Source organism: Nyctibius grandis, chromosome 5, assembly GCF_013368605.1.
Source record: "Nyctibius grandis isolate bNycGra1 chromosome 5, bNycGra1.pri, whole genome shotgun sequence".
Lineage (NCBI taxonomy): Eukaryota > Metazoa > Chordata > Aves > Nyctibiiformes > Nyctibiidae > Nyctibius > Nyctibius grandis.
In genome coordinates, this window is record NC_090662.1 from 54,988,683 (window position 1) to 55,006,750 (window position 18,068).

At 41.1% G+C, this 18,068-nt stretch overlaps 1 protein-coding gene across 3 annotated transcripts in view; it reads right to left on the minus strand.

Moving 5' to 3' along the window:
* CDK17 (cyclin dependent kinase 17) overlaps positions 1-15,309 on the minus strand; it is a 107,755-nt gene extending 92,446 nt beyond the window's left edge. For 2 of the 3 annotated variants that reach the window (XM_068400646.1, XM_068400644.1), the window contains exon 1: positions 14,925-15,309. The gene's annotated coding sequence lies outside the window, so the exon portion shown is untranslated. Of the gene's footprint in view, positions 1-14,128; positions 14,206-14,924 lie in introns of all 3 variants that reach the window. The other variant, XM_068400645.1, reaches the window with a different exon arrangement.
* Positions 15,310-18,068: the final 2,759 nt, after the last annotated feature.

Consider the following 18,068-nt stretch of genomic DNA (forward strand, 5'->3'; position numbering starts at 1 on the left):
AAAGCCATCCAGCTGGCTTTAGACATTGCTAAACGAGAAAAGTGGCCAAGGCTGTATCTTTATACTGACTCATGGATGGTGGCAAATGCCTTGTGGGGGTGGTTAAAGCAGTGGAAGCAAAGCAACTGGCAGCGCAAAGGGAAACCTATTTGGGCTGCTAAATTGTGGCAAGATATTGCTGCTCGGCTAGAGAAACTAGTCGTGAAGGCACGTCATGTAGATGCTCACGTACCTAAAAGTCGGGCAACTGAGGAACATCGAAACAACCAACAAGCGGATCAAGCTGCTAAAGTGTTCCAAATAGATTTGGACTGGGAACACAAAGGTGAACTATTTTTAGCTCGGTGGGCTCATGACACTTCAGGTCATCAAGGGAGAGATGCAACATACAGATGGGCTCGTGACCGAGGGGTGGACTTAACCATGGACTCTATTGCACAGGTTATCCATGATTGTGAAACATGCGCCGCAATTAAGCAAGCCAAACGGTTAAAACCTTTGTGGTATGGGGGACGGTGGTTGAAATATAAATATGGGGAGGCCTGGCAAATTGACTATATCACACTCCCTCAAACCCGCCAGGGTAAACGCTATGTGCTTACCATGGTGGAGGCGACCACCGGATGGTTGGAAACATACTCTGTGCCCCATGCCACTGCCCGGAACACTATTCTGGGCCTTGAAAAGCAAATCTTGTGGCGACATGGCACGCCAGAGAGAATTGAGTCGGACAATGGGACTCATTTCAAAAACAGTCTCACAGACAACTGGGCCAAAGAGCATGGCATTGAATGGGTATATCACATCCCCTATCATGCACCAGCCTCTGGGAAAATTGAACGGTATAATGGGCTGTTAAAAACTACCCTGAAAGCAATGGGGGGTGGAACCTTTAAAAACTGGGATAAACATCTGGCACAAGCTACCTGGTTAGTTAACACCAGGGGATCTATCAATCGAGCTGGCCCTGCTCAGTCAGACCTTCTACATACAGTAGAAGGAGATAAAGTCCCGGTGGTGCATGAAAGGAATCTATTGGGAAAAACTGTCTGGATTCTTCCTGTAACGGGCAAAGGTAAACCCATTCGTGGGATTGCTTTTGCTCAGGGACCTGGATGTACTTGGTGGGTGATGTTGCAAGATGGTGAAGTCCGATGTGTCCCTGAAGGTGATCTGATTCTGGGTGAGACTACTTAATTTTGAACTGTATGTTGTTGCTGCATAAGTGTCTTTTAGGTTAAGACAGTGGTGATGCGACCGGAGCTAGCTTCATCAAGTGGCGTCCAGTAACCTCCTCGAGTCTGACATCTTTAACCTGCAACCCGTGGGCACGAACCATGACAAAAGAGAGACTGCTAGCCAGAAAGACTGCTGAGAGACTGCTAACCAGATGCAAACCCACAATCCTGAACCAAATGAACTTGATGGACTTTTTGCATAAAGATGAATCATAGACTAGTGATATGTATATATATATTTGAAAATGAAAAGGTAGTGGTGATCTGAGTATGACATGAATGGTATGGAATAAGGGGTGGAATGTCCTGGTTTGGCTCAAACCAGGCCAAATAGTCTTAGAGAACCCAAGGTCACTGCTTACGAGTAAAGAGCTGAAGGGGGTTGTACCTGCAGGGAGTAGTGGACGGGGCAGGTGACCCAGGATTGACCAGCAAGGTATTCCATCCCATACATGTCATTCTCACTTTCCTGTTTATCACTAACCCACTGCCTCCTGGAGGTGGGGCCCAGGAGGGAGGGGCCCTCCTGTCTCCCACTGATTGGTACCAGCTTTGCCAAATCTCCAGTTAAAAGCCTGCAGGTGTGATGGCAGTGGAGCTTTTGCATTTTGCCCTCTGCCCGTGCTGGGGGGAGCTACTGCCTTTTCCCCTCTGCCTGTACTGGGGGGAGCAATTCTGCCTGAGGAGGATTTCCAAGCTCTTGATCTTGGTTTTGTACATATTTGTATATATTTGGTTATTTCTATTATTATTGTTATTATATTCTTTTTCATTATTATAGTTTATTAAAACTGTTTTAACTTTCCAACCCATAAGTCTCTCTCCCTTTTCCCTTTCCCTTTCCCTTGCGGGGGGGGGGGAGAGGGTTAACAGAGAGCATCTGCCACCTGGTTAATAGCCAGCCCAGCTTTAAACCGTGACACTAAGTAGTGTCTCAAAATGACACAGAATTAAATAATTCTACAGAGCAATCTTCTATTAACAGTTTTCAAACATAGCTTCCTCATTCTAGGAAGTTACATAAGGTGAAAGAAATACACATAATCAATTTACAACTTAGCTTAAAAAACATAATTTTCAGATGAAGACTCCAGTCTTCATCAATACTATTAAAAGTATACACACTAGCAGAGTTCCAAACAGGATCTATGAAAAAAATTAAAGTCCATATTATACATTGTGTTATACTGTAGAAAAATGAACAGCCCTAAATATTGTATTATTGCATACTGAAACATCAATATCCTTTAAAAATGAATCATTTAAAATAAATCAAATAAAAAATTAAGCCAGCAAAGTTACAGATCAGAAGCTACAAGTTTCAATCTTTATTACAGCAATACAAATTCTTAGAGCTACTCTCATGGAATTATTTGAGTAAATAAATTTCTGCACCACATATGTAGGAAAGACAGAAAAGAGCAAGGAAAACCTGGGCTGAGGATAAGGTCCTATGACTAACTTTGCCACTTGACCTTGGATGCTTTAAGTAACACCAAAAACATCAGCTTTGCCATCTGATGAGCAGGGCAGATGAAAATTATTCTAAGGGCTCTTAAAAAAAAAAAAAACCAAACTAAAATTCACTTTTAAAAAATCTAAAATTCAAATTCAAATATTAATAATTTCTAGTAGCATCCAAATTACTAAAAAAGTTAAGGACAAAAACCAGATAAGCTGCAAATATTTAAGCGTATAAAAATGTCTAACAACAACAACATAGCATGCCTCTTGTGATGTTCCCTACTGACATTTTTTAGGAAACACAGCATTTCCCAAAATATTGATGGACAAAAAAAGATAACAAAACTATATTGGAAATTAAGGAGAAAAGCTGCTTTTTGCCTTTAGGAAGTTTAAACCTTATTAATGGAATTCCCAGTACGTAACTTTCATACATTTAAAGCTTCCAGGTATTAAAAAAAAAAGAGAAGTAGTACAAGGCATTTCATAGCGTAATTCTGAGACCAGCACCCCATTCCTGCGTACAGAGGCGGAGAAGTGAACAGTGTTCTACTGAAGGGCTGGTCAACAAAAAATTGTATCAGAACCGCAGATAAGATTAAATTAGTACCACTACAAGACAACATGTTAGGACACCGGAAACATTTCTTAGCTTCAATTCAATCTCCTCTGTCATAAAACTTTTGATGCTGCAGAGCGTGTGTTTGAGAGCAATGAACAGCACCATCCAGTAACCACCTTTAGTTTTTCTACAACATTATATTATTCAATCTACAGTCTTACATGACTGGAATTAAAAAAAACCCTGGATACCTGGATACATCCCTATGGCCTACTAAAGTTCAAAACATTTTATTATCCTTAGAACACATAATCAGCACGTATCATGAATAATACTGAACGCAGCATCTCTCAGAGAAAACCTGCAGTACAAGATCTAAGAGCAGATTTACATATGCTGTGTTTCACTACCTAAACACAGATGTCTGACTTCTTAGATCAAAATATTGCTGATAGCATAGACAGCAAAGCCCTAAGACAACCCCTAGGCCTTCCTCTGGCTTAAAAACAAAACAAAACAAAGAAACCACCAGATTCCCAGTATGTCACAAGAATGCACTCCAGTAATATCCGATTCTGGATGCAGCGTGCCAGAATGCTGTGCGCTACCTGTGAAGCTCTCCTTTGGTCCTAGCTATGTGCTCCTTCCCTCACAACTGAATTTGTCGCCTTTGCTACCCAACAAAACCACAGCTAACCCTAAGGTTTGGTTCAAAAATACAGCAAAGCTACTCATATGAGGAGGGGAATGGGACATTATTAAAAGTTCACCTCTATGCTGTAAAACAGAGTGCAGCTTCTCTGTATTTCAGGCTGCTTAATCAAAAAGCTTCCTCGACTTTATCATAAAGAGCCAGGATAGCTCAATCTGACTGGAATAATATAACTACCTACCAGAAAAAGCAAGGCTTGTGCACACTGTAGAAGGAGCTTTGTCAAGGGTTAAACAAGATGAAAGAACCATCATGAACATCTCCCACTTTTTCACAAAACAGAACATGTAATTTTTCTGAAGCCACTTACAACCACAGAGAGACAAATACTTTTCAATTAGAACATAACACAATGTGGCAACTACCACAAATAACTTTGAAAGGATATTAACCCACATAATTTTCTTTATCCCCTTTAAACCTCTGAATACAAGGGAAAAAATTCTATTATGTCACTAGGATCCACTAACAGTTAAATACATTACCTTTGGGGTGTGGCTCTTCTCATAAAAGTGACTATACAGAACAGGAATTTTCTCTGTCAACAATTTTGCTTCCTGTGCTCTATCAGAGGTTTGAGGGTTTTTTCCTCCTTAAGTGACAAAGACTTTTTTTTTTTTTTTTTTTAATAGTCTACTGCTGGAAGCTCTGTATACCCAGTGTAGTTAAGAGAGAATATGAATATTCCCTGTAGAACACAGTCAACAGGACTGCTTTCCAAGTCTGTGTTTCAGGCCTGTCTGGAAGCAGTGAGATTACGTATGTATTAGTTCTGACATACGACTCGAAATGGCACCAGCGCAATTATATAGACTGAGATGTAAAGCATTAATGCAGGTTGAATAGTCCAGGACAGATTCATTTACATTGGTATAAAAAGACTGAAAGATACCACCTAGCCACAGAAAAGGGGAAAGCTATCCTATTGTGTTACTATAAAGCTGGCTTACGAGTATTTTATGGACACACCATCTTCGCTTCTCCTCCAGTTGTTTCTTAGAAATGTTTACCAGAACCTACACCACTAGGTTTTCAGACACTGTTGGGGTATTATTTCTGTCAACATGTCTCTGCAGCCAACACTGTTAAGGCTGATTTTGAAAATGCCCTCAGCACTCGCACCCTGAAGATTAGTATCTTAAAGATGCCTCAAGTTAAGCAATCAAAAATTGACATCATCCATCCCTACACACTTCTTTAGCTAATGATGCAGCACTTTTCATGAAAACTGGCCAACAGCTCTACACAAAATCTGTTGCAGTTATATCCTAAAATAACATCTTCAACAGTTTACCTAAACTAGCATAACACTTGGCAAATAATGTCAACCTACCCAAGGGAATCATTCTCAATATACAAGTAAAACAGATTTCACATCCTATCTTCCAAGCAAAAACAAAAAAACAAACTCTGAATTAAGATACAATTTCAGTTACCAAGAGCTGATATGACAATCCAATCATGTAAAGATGTAAATCTACAACTAACTTAATGCAGCGTAATGTCATTAAAAAGTCAATAATGAACATCAGCTGCAGGTACAGTATATGCTCAAATCTTCACTACACTTATTTTATCACGGAGCATATAAATTCTAAGAACTACGTTCTAAAACACAAAAAAAACAGACCATTTTTATTTGTCCTTGCAACCCTAGTTTCTGTAATTGCCACAAGACACAAAATGAAAACAGATCATTCAGCAACCTATTTCAATATTAAAATATACTATCACTACTATTCACAGGACTGGAATTTTAATTCATGCTAAGCACCTGTAAGCAGAACTGAAGAATAAAGAAAAATCTGCATGTTTTCTTGCTTATATGTTAAAGACCCAATTGCATAAATGGCAGGGGGGGTTCATATTATTCATCTTTAGGCACCTGAGGCACTTCGCAGAAACTTTCATACCAGTTCTGGGGTCAATTAACGGTTTCCCACCAGCAGTAAGAAAATGCTTGGCTCCATCCACCCTCTCTTCCTTCTTTACCATCAACCATGTAATTCCTGCCCTCTCTCTTCCCTCCAGTACTTTCCAGATAGTAGTGGAAACCTATTTAGTTTACCGATGCAGCAAAAATTATTCTGAAGCAAGCACTTAATTCAGCTCAAACTGCAATGGTGTAATACAAAAACAATGACTGTGATGGGCTCCCTCCAAGGCAAATGTGGCAAGAGAGGCAGCTCTACATTAAGATCTTTGGATTACGCTCTGAACCTCTTTCTCTCTACTGATTATAGAGATGAGCAATAAAAACCCCACAAAACTCAAATCAGTCGATCTGGCACAATTCATATTTTAGATGTGAATAAATTATTTGCTGAAAAAAAATCCAGGTTTTACCAACCCACTCCTAGAAAGAGATGATTAAAAAGAATATAGATATTTTGTTAAGATGCAACTACAGGTGCAAATCATCACTGGCTACCCATCATCCTCAAAATAACTTTTAACAATGACAAACAACTTATGACTTAAATCCTTCATCTAATGTCTACCTCTTCCACTTCCAGAAATACTCACAAATACCAGGAAACCAAAACTTCTATTATGTACGACCACTGAAAAAAAAAAAGAAAAAAAAGCCCATTTTAAAGGAAACAGGTTCAGAATACTGTTAACAACACTCAACACTTCACATTTGATACACAAACTAAAACAAACCACAATTTAAAATGCAGTAACTAAGCTTACTACCAAAACATATCAAATCCATACCTTCAGAACTCATAATCTACTTCAGATTGCTCCTAAAATACTAAAATTGTGTAATTCAAGAAGAAAAGCATATACCTACTGAGCAAACTAATTACTATACACCATTATGTTGTCTCTCCTGTGCTGTCCAGAAAAAAAAAAAAAAGTAGGCTTAATAATAAAAGGCTGTCTTCGGCTGAAATACATTTTAAAGCTGTTTTTTTGGCTTATGGATCAAACATTTGGCTTTTGAGAATTATATTGAGATGTATCAGAAACAAGTCACAATAAAACATTTAGGTTAACTGCATTCCCTGACAAACAATACAGAATTACAAGCAGCAGGTTTAAAAATACTGTGACTTGTGCAAATGGGAACACTGTAAGCAGTTTATCTTGTTTAATCCTGAAGGTAAAGAGCATAAGCATTAAAATATTTTGCTGCTTTGCCATAACGTACTGAATCATATTGACAAAGGTAATGAAATACTATGGATAACCTTAAACTTTTGAAACTGCCTCTGAAATTGCTTTATTGGAGTGTTGTACAGGACATTATTCTCAAGAACACCCAGTGTAAATTTCAGTGATTTAAATCCAAACTGTAGCTTCAATGAAGCCAAAGATCTCATGTTGTCTCTCCTGAGGTGATCACTTCTTCAGAAAAAAACAAGCACCCTGCACAACTCCCGTATTGGGCCCCTCTAAAATATGACCACTATAGACATTAACAGATTTTTTTTGTTGTTGCCTATTCCAAAATTTTTTTGAACTCCTACCATAGCTCAATTTTGGCTTATGAAGTTCAGTTTTTAAATATTATTTTCAAGAAAAGAATATTATTTTTAGCTTCCTTAGATTTCTTTCCTCCAACACTTAACAATTTCCACACCAAAAATCCTATTTCCTTTCATAACTCCTACCTCAAAGATGTACCCATATTTAAAATTAAGACTATACTTTATAAGATTTATCAGTAATTATTTCCCCACTGTCCCCTGTTATTCAGTACCAAAATAAGTTTCTGAGCTGCTGTTTTACACATCACTTTTAAAAGACTTTAGTACAGCATATATGTTTGATATATTTAGCAGCTGAGGACCTCCTTTCCTCTCTGTACAACAGGAAGCTTCCCCTCCCATCTGCTCAGGATATTTAAAAAAATAAATTATTACAAACTGTTGTTTTTCCATTGATTCTGCAGTAAGTGACTATTATTTACGTGTGAAAACAAAAGTAAAGTTGAACCCAAATGCCTATTACAACCTCCATTGGTTCCCTGAAATAGTCATTGGATTGTCACAAGGCACCTGCTAGTGCAAAGGCAGCAGCATGGGGATGAGAGCAGCAGCCCAAAGGGGGAAACAACTACAGCTTTAAGCAATAGTGCCAAAGTTATGCCAGTTTAAACTGTTTGTGGAGCAACAAAGCTACTCACAGGCAGCACCAGGCCAAGCTTAGTCTCCAACAGTCATACAGGAAGCTTAAGTTTTATATTTAGTTTTCAGAGCAACCATAAATAAAGCGAATTATGACACAGTTTCATGTTTTACAAGCAGACATTTAAACAATTTAGTAAGATATTTATGACAGAGTTTTAGACTGAATAGTACTTAAGAAGGAAACAAGCCTCCTGCATATGTAAATACTCTACTGCTGTTTATGACAACCAGATCTTGACGAAGAGAGAAAGAACAGAGGAACCTCCTCTGGCAATAAACTAAGAATGGACTAGAAAAATGGCTTTTAATTTTCCCCAGTTAAACATATATATGACCACAACTTTTTTGGCCTACACAGAATGTTTATGAATTCTACATTCAGCAATTCAACTTTGCTTCAAGATATACAGAAAACTGGTAGAAATATAATAAAATGTAATCTATTATTTCATAACTGATTCTCCTCCTCTTGTACAGTATGAATGAATTATTATATTATTAATCTATTTTTAAAATAAAAGCTTTCCCTAAACCCCATACTGAATGCAGATCAACACTTAATATCTGTTCTGTATTATACATGAAAAACTATTCCAAAGCTTTACAAAATAAATTCCCAAACTAAAAGCTAATATTAATAGCTGCTTATATTTGACTTATTTTAAACAGAAAATATCATTAATTTATTTTAAAAGTAAACATACTGTATGCAGTCTTTTAAAGCCTGACATAAAATGCCACATCAAGTAAACAATCAGGAAACTGTCATTTTTCCAAGCATCCACCCTGTGCTAATGACCCCGTTCTGCAGCCTCTATTGTTTTCCCAGTTTTCTGCAAGCTACAAAAACAATCAGCAATTTTCACTGCCTTTCACTTCATTAGCAGCAATGCCCAAGAGCAGGCACAGCGCAGGTTTCCCAGTGCTCCTTCATGACCATACTTTGACGATGAGGAGCTCCCAACACACACGGTTACGTAACGGCAACTATTTATAGTTAAGCACTTGATTCACGTTATCCGCCAGGTTTTAAACCATTTCATATGCAGACACTTGAGCTATCATTTTAGTTCCTTAATCAAAATGTCACATAACAGCCAAGCAAAAGGTTTCCAAGAAGCCTGTCTGCAACAGCAACAGTATTATACCACACAAAGTTTTTAACCTTATCAAGAGAACCAGAAGTTAATTTCACAGGATCAGTCTTCTATAAATATATGCTGAACAATTCTTTCCTCTACCTAAACTCCTGTTCAGTCAATATTCATTACTATGCATATTACTAACTTTCAAAACCACTGAAAGAAACCTTAAGTTGTCCTAAAAATTACAGAATTCTCGATGTTCTGAAACATACTGAAAAACATTATCAGAAGAAAGCGCCCTATCAACTTTTACAATTCTCACCCTACAACTTCAGTGGCTGCTGTTTTAACACCCTCAGGTTCTCTTAGGAAGCATTTCAGAGCATCAGATATGACTATCACCTGATTTTACTTCTGAATACAGCAGTATTTAATGAACAACAACATCTTCCGATGATCATCAAATGCTACCATTTTCTTTAGCATTTGTAACAAGCTAATGGCTTTGTTCGAATTCATTTTCCTCCTAAAACACACCCCACCTTATTCTCATAGTCTGTGACAGCATGGGTTTTCCTCATCACAGTCTTCAGCTTCCCTTATCACTCATATTCACTCAATTCAACTTCAACTTCTTGAGAGTTTTGTAAAGCGGCTTCTTTACTCCTATAGGCCACTGTAACTTTTTTAACCAGTTTTCTCCCAAGTACAGGACAATGGGTTTGCTGGTAAGTAATATTCTTTGATAATTCCTGGTAATCTGTATTTCCTAAAGATCTTTATTTTAGTGAACACTAATTAGCACCCATTATTGTAAACCTCATTAAATGTTACCTTTAATGACTGCTGTATAAAAATGTCTTGCACATACCTAACAAAATGCAAACAAATCAAGATACTTCTGTATCAGTAAGGTAAGAGCAGGAAGTCAGAAATACTCGGAGAGACATTCCTGAAAGAAGACTATGCAGAGGTTACGGCAGTCCACTATGATATAAGTGTATCAGTACAGCTACACGCCTGCAAAAAGCCCTAATCCACTGAGCACAGAAGAGAAAGTGATGATCCTGCCAACTTTAACACAAACTGAAAGCACGCAAGTGTCCTTAGTGAAGCTAACAAAGTGCAGATGTTAAAAATCAGAGACCATCGTGCAACTCTACCAAGCCTTGAAATCAGCAGCAGTCAGAGAAAGGAGTACAATTACAAGGTATAAATTATAATTAAATGAAATACGATTACAGGGCACAGAGTAACGTTCACTTATGCAAGATACCTAGCAAGTCCAATCTAAAATAAAAAGACAGGCAAGAACTGTAGCTAGGAGTGTAAATGAAAGACATGTTGTTTCTTTGTTCTGGTATAATAACATAGCCTTGTTCGTAATAATATACGCACAACTAGTTGTTCCAGAGAAGATTAAAAAAAATAAGGGGAAAAAGGTCACAATCAAAACCTAGGATAAGACTGTTCTTCAGCTTACTGTATTTTCAAGGTATTACAGAAGTAATCAAGCAGAAAATTGGCCTGAAATCCACAGAAACCTTCCAGTGTTTATTGTAAAATGTTACAAAGTTGGTATTTTCCTTTTTCTTAAAATCATTGTTTAATTCTGCATGACATTAAAAATTAAAATGTGATTTGACAGTTATTTCTGCCGCTGCTGTATTTTTTGACGATGCTACTCACACGTTTCTTTTTTCTCTCCTTATAAGATTCGTGCTTACACATAGCACCCTGTGATAACCTGCTGTTCCCTATTGACATTTCTAATCCTTTACAAACAGGCACTAGATCACAAAAGCCCAAATATGCCAGTAAAGCACAGAGTTATTATTATTTCCAGTATCAGTATGTCTATGGTATTTTATAATACAGTCAGACATAAGGTATGATGATCTCCAAGGAAGTGCCAAAAGCTTTATTACCTGAGGACTGATTTATCAAAAGCTGGCCTGATGAAATTTACCTGATCTATGCATCCATTAAGGTTATACTTTTCTATATAATCAGATCTCAGAAATGAAGAACTTTTTTACTTTTTTTTTTTTTTAAACATTCTTGTGCTCCAAGTTGGCAAACTAGCTCACGTTCCAGTTTGTTTCTTCCTTGTGACTACCAACATCAGTGCTTAAACTCTCGAGGTTTAAACGGCTGTTTGTAGATGTTCTAGTTAGCCAGTGCTACCGAACTCTGGAGTTGACATCTCTGCTAAAAGGAGTCCAGGAAACCAACAACTCTGGAAGAATTGCCAATCCATCAGGTTAGTTAAGAGTGCACAAGTATGGATTTGTATTGGATACAGAATTATAACTACTCATTTGGCTAAACAAACACTAACTCTCACTCTTCAGAGAAACAGTTGTCAAAAGTACATCACAACTCTTCACAAAATACACAGGAAAAAGAAAGCATTCCACATCATTACTGGGCACTTCTGGGAATCTAGTATTTCTGGATGAAGCAGTATTTGTTCTTCCCCGCTTAATGAGGAAAAACATTAACTAGGCCCCAAAAGGTATACACAGCAGGACAGAAAACATTTGTAAAGTTTTCTTACAAAACCCTAGTCTTACATTTCTCAGAGGCTTTTAATAAGTTAATTAAAACTATTGTCTAGTGATCAGAATATTTAAATATAAAATGCTTTTACCTCTAATATCCAAGTAAGATAGTCTCTACCATCAGCATGTGAAAAGGCACAAAAAAAACTTCCAGTTCTTACACTCAGAAGGAAGAAGTCATGGCTACAATTATGTGCTTTGCAAAAAAGATAATGATGATAAGCAATACACCGGTTTAGTTTGTTCTTTAGATGTGAAGCATAACTGTCAAGTAAACATTTGGCATTTTAAAAGCATTTTACAAGCTAAAGCTGTGAGGTAGAGTTTTATATCAAATTCTGAAGTGCCACTGATTACAGTTGTGTCCAGCTGTCTCAGTAGATACATATTCAGAGCTTGCTGTAAAAATAAAAAAGCAAGCATTAAAAAGCATGCAGCTAAGAACTTAAGATACCCGCAACTTAAGAATTGTAAGTAACAGTCAGTGAGTTTACAAAAGGTGAGTTCATGCAAGAAAAGCTTTATTATTATTGAGCTTGATTTTTAGACACGATCTTGTCCATTTTCATGTCGCACCAGATTATGCATTCAACAAGGACCCAATTAGCATATACGCCTTTTTAAAAAGCAGCTGATTAGCCTTCTTGGCCAACAAATAAAAGCTGATCAGTACGTGAAATATGAACAGCTTCCATTAAATGTGAAAAGAGGGTAAAGAGCAAATTCCTGGAAAGGTTTTAACGCAGACTGTTCACTGAATCAGTCTCCAAAGAAGCCTCTTCTGATGGCACTTTTTAGGTGCAATTACTCAAACATATGGTACTGAACCAAAACTTATTAACACCAGCAAAACATTCTTTTTTTTTTCTTTTAGCAGCAGGCAGTCATTGAAAAAATCAGAAGACTTCGCATGTAAGCTGTTCAAAAAATTCTGTGTAGTTTTACTGTAAGAGCTCCACATCGTAACAATAACACAGGCATACAGAACATCTTAACATCCACGTCATAAGCTGTATCCTATTTTCACACTGCAGTGTTAGGCAGAAATTGAAGCCAGAGCCATTCAGGGGAAAAAACACAGCCCTGTTCTGGTTTACAGTTATTCTCGATCTAATTATATTTGGCATTATAAATCAAGTATTTAACTACACGTTAGTGGCATTTTACACATTAAAAAGATCAATTAATGCACTACATCCTTAGCCAAGCTTCAAATAAAAGACTCGCCACTTTCAAACTATAATTTGCTTCAGACAACACAGGCTCCAATTTGCAAACTCCTCGATATGGATGTAGGCAGACCCCACCTACTGATCTGTGTAGAGCTCCATCCTGGATAAACACAGGGTTACACCACACAATATGCAAATGCAAGGTGTGAACTTCACTGCATTATCCTTACTAAAGATTTTTGTAAGCCAGACTCATTATTGCCAAAGCAGTATTTAAATAACACCATCAGAAAAGATCCTTTCATCTTTCAAATGTAAGTGGCCCTTTTAATGACAAGTTAACATTATAATGGTTTCTCTATGTTGGAGAAGTAACTTCAGTTTGTTCTTTCAAGTACAGATAATTTTTAAAGAAATTTTTCACTGTGCATTTCAAACATATGATTTCATGTCTTCATATCTGTTACTTCTGTGTTAATTATTCAAAAGAAGTCTCTCTCACGTCACTTACTGAAGCGCAGATAGAAATAACAAGAGCTGCCTATGAGGATACAGAATTCTACAACAAAGAAATATGGCAATTTCTTTAACATCTTAAGCACATAAAATACCAGATCACCTACTTCACTTGTATCCAATTCCAATAAGAAAACAAACCTGAATTTGGTACTAAATCTAATTTCATAAATATTTTCTTCTGCCGCACATCTTCCGAGTATTTAACCTTTGGTCATCTAGTTTCCAGTTCAATTAATACAATTAAAAAAAGAGGGAGGGGGAGGAATGGAAGAATGTCAAACCAGGCTTCCTCTCCTCATATCTAGGCCATGATAGGTGCAAGAAAGTTGCTATTGATTTTCTGTTTAATTACAAAAAGAAAAATACACATGTAAATTATTTACCAAAATTTAAAAAGGGAAAGAGATGCTTTTTAAAATTATTTAGTTTGGATTATGATATACCCCAGTCCTGTCTCCCTCACAACACCCATAATACTGCTGACCACCATCAGCGAAGTGCCAAAGACAGCAATGAGTTTAAAACAACTCCAGCCAGCTACCGAAATTGTTGCAGGAGAGACAAAGGGGATCAAGGTCAGCATTCTTCTAACGCAGCAGCTAATCCACTGCTATGAACACGGTATTGTAACTGGTGGGCACAGTAAATTTCCATGAAACATAAAACATACCTAATGCCACCTAATTTCCCCTGTCCTTGCGAGAGAAGAACCATTTTGCTCTCAACTGGACTCAAGCCATTACATATCTGAGAGAGGAAGGGGAGGGAGAAGAGTTCACAGAAGTTCATGGTCAGCAAATGTTCACATATCCTGTCATCTACGAACTCAAGGCTCAGGGCACAAAAACTCTCATGTCACGCACAGAAACCTACTTATTTTGGGTGTGCGTGGAGCCGGGGGAGACCTGCAACAGGAGCGAATGTGTCATACGTGCGGAGGCTGCGAGGAGAAGAGCTGTCAGGAGAAAGCTGCCTCGTTCGAAGGGGAGGAGGCGGTGGGGAAAGGACGGTTACGAATACAGGATCACCAAAAAATCCCGCGGTGCTCACCGGCTGCACGCCCCGGCTCACCCCTCAGGCCCGGCTTCTCTCGGCTCCCCCCGCAGACGGGGCTCAGCCCCCCCGGCCGCCGCACCGGCCGCCGCGGAGCCGCTCCCAGCCGCCAACGGGCAGCGGAAATCCCCCTCCCCGGCCCGGCCCGGCCTTGCTCGGGGGCGCAGAGCGGCCCTGCCGGCCCCGGCCACCGAGGACTCCCCGAGCAGCCCCTCGGTCCTCTCGCGGTGCACCCCCCGCCCCAGCTCCCATCACCTTCCTCCGGGGCCGCGTTTTCACCTCACCCACCCCCCCCGCGCCATCCCACGCACATGCAGGCCGAGGGCCCCCTACGGCCCCCGCGGGCCGAACCCCAACCCCGCGAGGCGGACCCGCACCCCAGGGCCGGGAGACAATGAGCAGCCACAACTCACCAGCAGCGCCGGAGCTCCGTGGGTCCAGGGGCGGTTCCTCTCCCCCTTCTCCTTCCCCTCCTCCTCCGCCCAGGAGCGGTATCCGGCCTCCGGGAGCCGAGCCCCCCCACCTCCACTCGCTGCCCCGAGAGCCGCCGCCTCCGCCGGGCCGCCGGCCGCGCTCCCTCCCCGAGGAAAGTCACTTTATTCCCCGCTCCAACATGGCTGCTCCCCCCACCGCCGCAGCCTTCGTCTTGCCGCGGCTCCCCGCCGCCGGAGAGGGGCCGCAGGCCGTGCTCGGGAGCCGGCCGCTGGCGGTGCTGAGAACGGCCCGGGTGGCCTCGCGTCAGACGGGCCGGGGTGCCGGGGGAAGGGCCGAGCCGAGCCGAGCCGAGCCGAGCCGAGCCGAGCCGAGCCGAGCCGAGCCGAGCCGAGCCGTGCCGCGCGACTCCGCTGCGGGCTGACGCCTCCGCCCGCTCGCAGCGCGGAGGCTCGCACTGAGACAGCCCCACCGGCAGCCGGAGCGCAGGAGGGGCCGCGGGGGAGGCCCGGGCGCCGGCGACACCTAGCGGCCGCAGCGGCCCCGACGCCGGCTGAGTCGGTGACTGCGCGGGGAGCGGGGCGGCCCGGCGGGGGGGGCGAGGGGGGGCTGAGGGCGGAGCGCGGGGCCCGCGTCGCGGGGAATGCCCCGGGCAGCGGAGGGGGGTCTCCCGCCTCAGCCTTTCCCCGGGCCGCCCTCTCCGGGGGGGAGTGCCCGGCCGAGCCGAGCCGAGCCGAGGCGGGCGCTGCTGCTCCCTCCTCAGCGGCCCTGCGCAGCCCTCTCCTCCCGCGGGAGTAAGCGAATCTCCCCGGCAGAGGCTCCCGAGGAGCTGGCTATCCGGGCGGTCTCCCCGAGCGGTTTCGGGGAGGGCAGTGTGGGAAGGGGCGTTTGCTCGCTTCACGTTTTCCGGCTCCTGGCAGTGTTTCCTCTTGGGTTTGCGGGGTGATTTCGGCCATCTCTGAGGTAGCAGCCGTTCCCCCCTGCTCCCCCCCGGCTGACGAGCCAGTATCTGAAGGGAAGCCATGTGGCTTTTTAGATCGATTTCTAACTCAGTAACTACAAACATCCTTTCCATATTTATTCTCGTGGTATTTTCTTTCCTTTGTCTCCTGCATTCACCGTCCCCATACCATCCCTCTTGTCTTCCTTGTGGTCGCTGCCAGCACCAACAGCGGTTCCCTCCTGTGCTTAGAATCCTTTTCCCCTGGAAGCGATCCAGTATGTGATCCCTCACTTCTCAGCCCTTTCCACCCCTAAATTTCTTAGGCTCTGTGTGCTACTGAACAAGACCTAAAAGGTAAAAATGAGTCTTGCGAGCCAGTTATTCTGCATTATGTGTTGTTTTCATATTTCCACCACACAAAGAACAAAATATAACAAGCAGGACAAATCTTAAATGATTTTAGTGACACGGGTTTGAACTTCAAGTACCAGGTCATAGGTACACTTAGGGCAGAATTTGGCAAATTGGATATTTTTCCTTTTGGACAGCCGCTGATCCTTGCTGTCTTCCTGCCCACTCTTACTTTGTCGGCTGAAGTTCAGTATCACCACCACAGGGCCTTTGCTCAAAATGGGTCTCCTGTCCATTGTACAGACCAGGGTTACTGCCTGACTATGCCAGGCCATGTCACGGGCTCCTGAAGAGGAACTAACTCACAGGTCTTTTAAGTCTTTTCTTCACCACACTCCTGTACACACTGAGGGAGGCCAAAGCTCTATCACTCTACAGGCAGATCTGTGCTATGCTGTGTCTAGGTGGAGACCAGGGTGTATTTTAATTTGCAGCAGCAGCAAGCTCTGATCTTGAGGAACTCAGTATGCAGATTATTCTAGCCAGTCCTTCTCCACAGCAGGGCCAAGTCAGAGCTGCCTTCGCAGGAGCAGTGCCAGCTGAAAATTCCCCTGCTTCCAGCTCCGTTGCACTCTTCCAGCAGCACAAGCGAACGAGAACACAAGCAAATATGTTTCCCAGTAAACAGAAGTCACTTGCTCTTTGCCTAAAAAAGGAGTGCAAGCATGAAACCACTTCTTACATGCACAAAAATACACTTTGCTCATGCTGATGTAGACTTTTGGTGAAAGCAGTTCAGGCTAAAAAGCAGTAAATATGACTCAAACAAATGTGCTATTCATAGAGAAAAAACATGATTACTGAGGTCTTTTTGAATGTTTTCAAGATGTAGGATAGCTACCTTACCTTTGCAAAACTTGTGAGATTTTTAATAACAAAGAGAAAGCAGACATTCAAGCTTTGAACTTCCTGGTAATGCAAAGCTCAGAACCTACCAGTTCTTGCTAGACCTACCAGTTCTCCTGATCTTTGAATGCTAATAAGATGATCTGTGTTTTGTTTTATCTTATTCAATTTGAAAGCTATTTAGGGTAAGTAATATCATTATAAATGATTGTGTGCAAGTTTGTTATTATATACATGATTTGTATAACAAGTTCTTGAGACAGCGCAGCAGTGAGTGCATTTATTGCAGCATGTCCAAGTAAATTATGTTTCATAAATGAAGTACAGGAAGAAGGTGGGTTGGAAGTTTATGAAGCTGTGTTTTTGTTTTCAAGTATTAAAACTATCAGTAAAATATGCTTGTTTTACTTTATATATATTCACGTCTGCCATTGATACTTCTGTTATGGCGGGAAAAGTAATTACGAGAAACAGAAGAAGAAACTAAAAAATGAGCAGTGTGGATGAGCCACCCAAGAAATAAGGGGTCAACACTGATTCCAGTGCAATGAGAATATTTTGAAGATTTCCACTCGTGATGGGGAGAATAATGAGTTTTTAACAGGGGAGAATCTGTAACAGTATAACACTTGATATCCATTTGGCCTTTGTATCTGCCACTATCTGATGCCCGCAGAGAAAGATTTTTACATCTGGGCAAAAGACAGTACAGAAACAAGACAGAGTGACAGACATACGTTTGAAACGTAGGCACTGATTTTGATTAATTCATCCCGTGAGTCTGGTTTTATAACTATAGCTATTGATTTGTTTCATTATTTAGTAGAATATGTGGCAATCAATCATATTTCCATCTAGCTAACCATGATTATTAATATTTTAAACTAGTTTTAAGATGGATTGGCTGGTGAGTGCAATAGGTCTG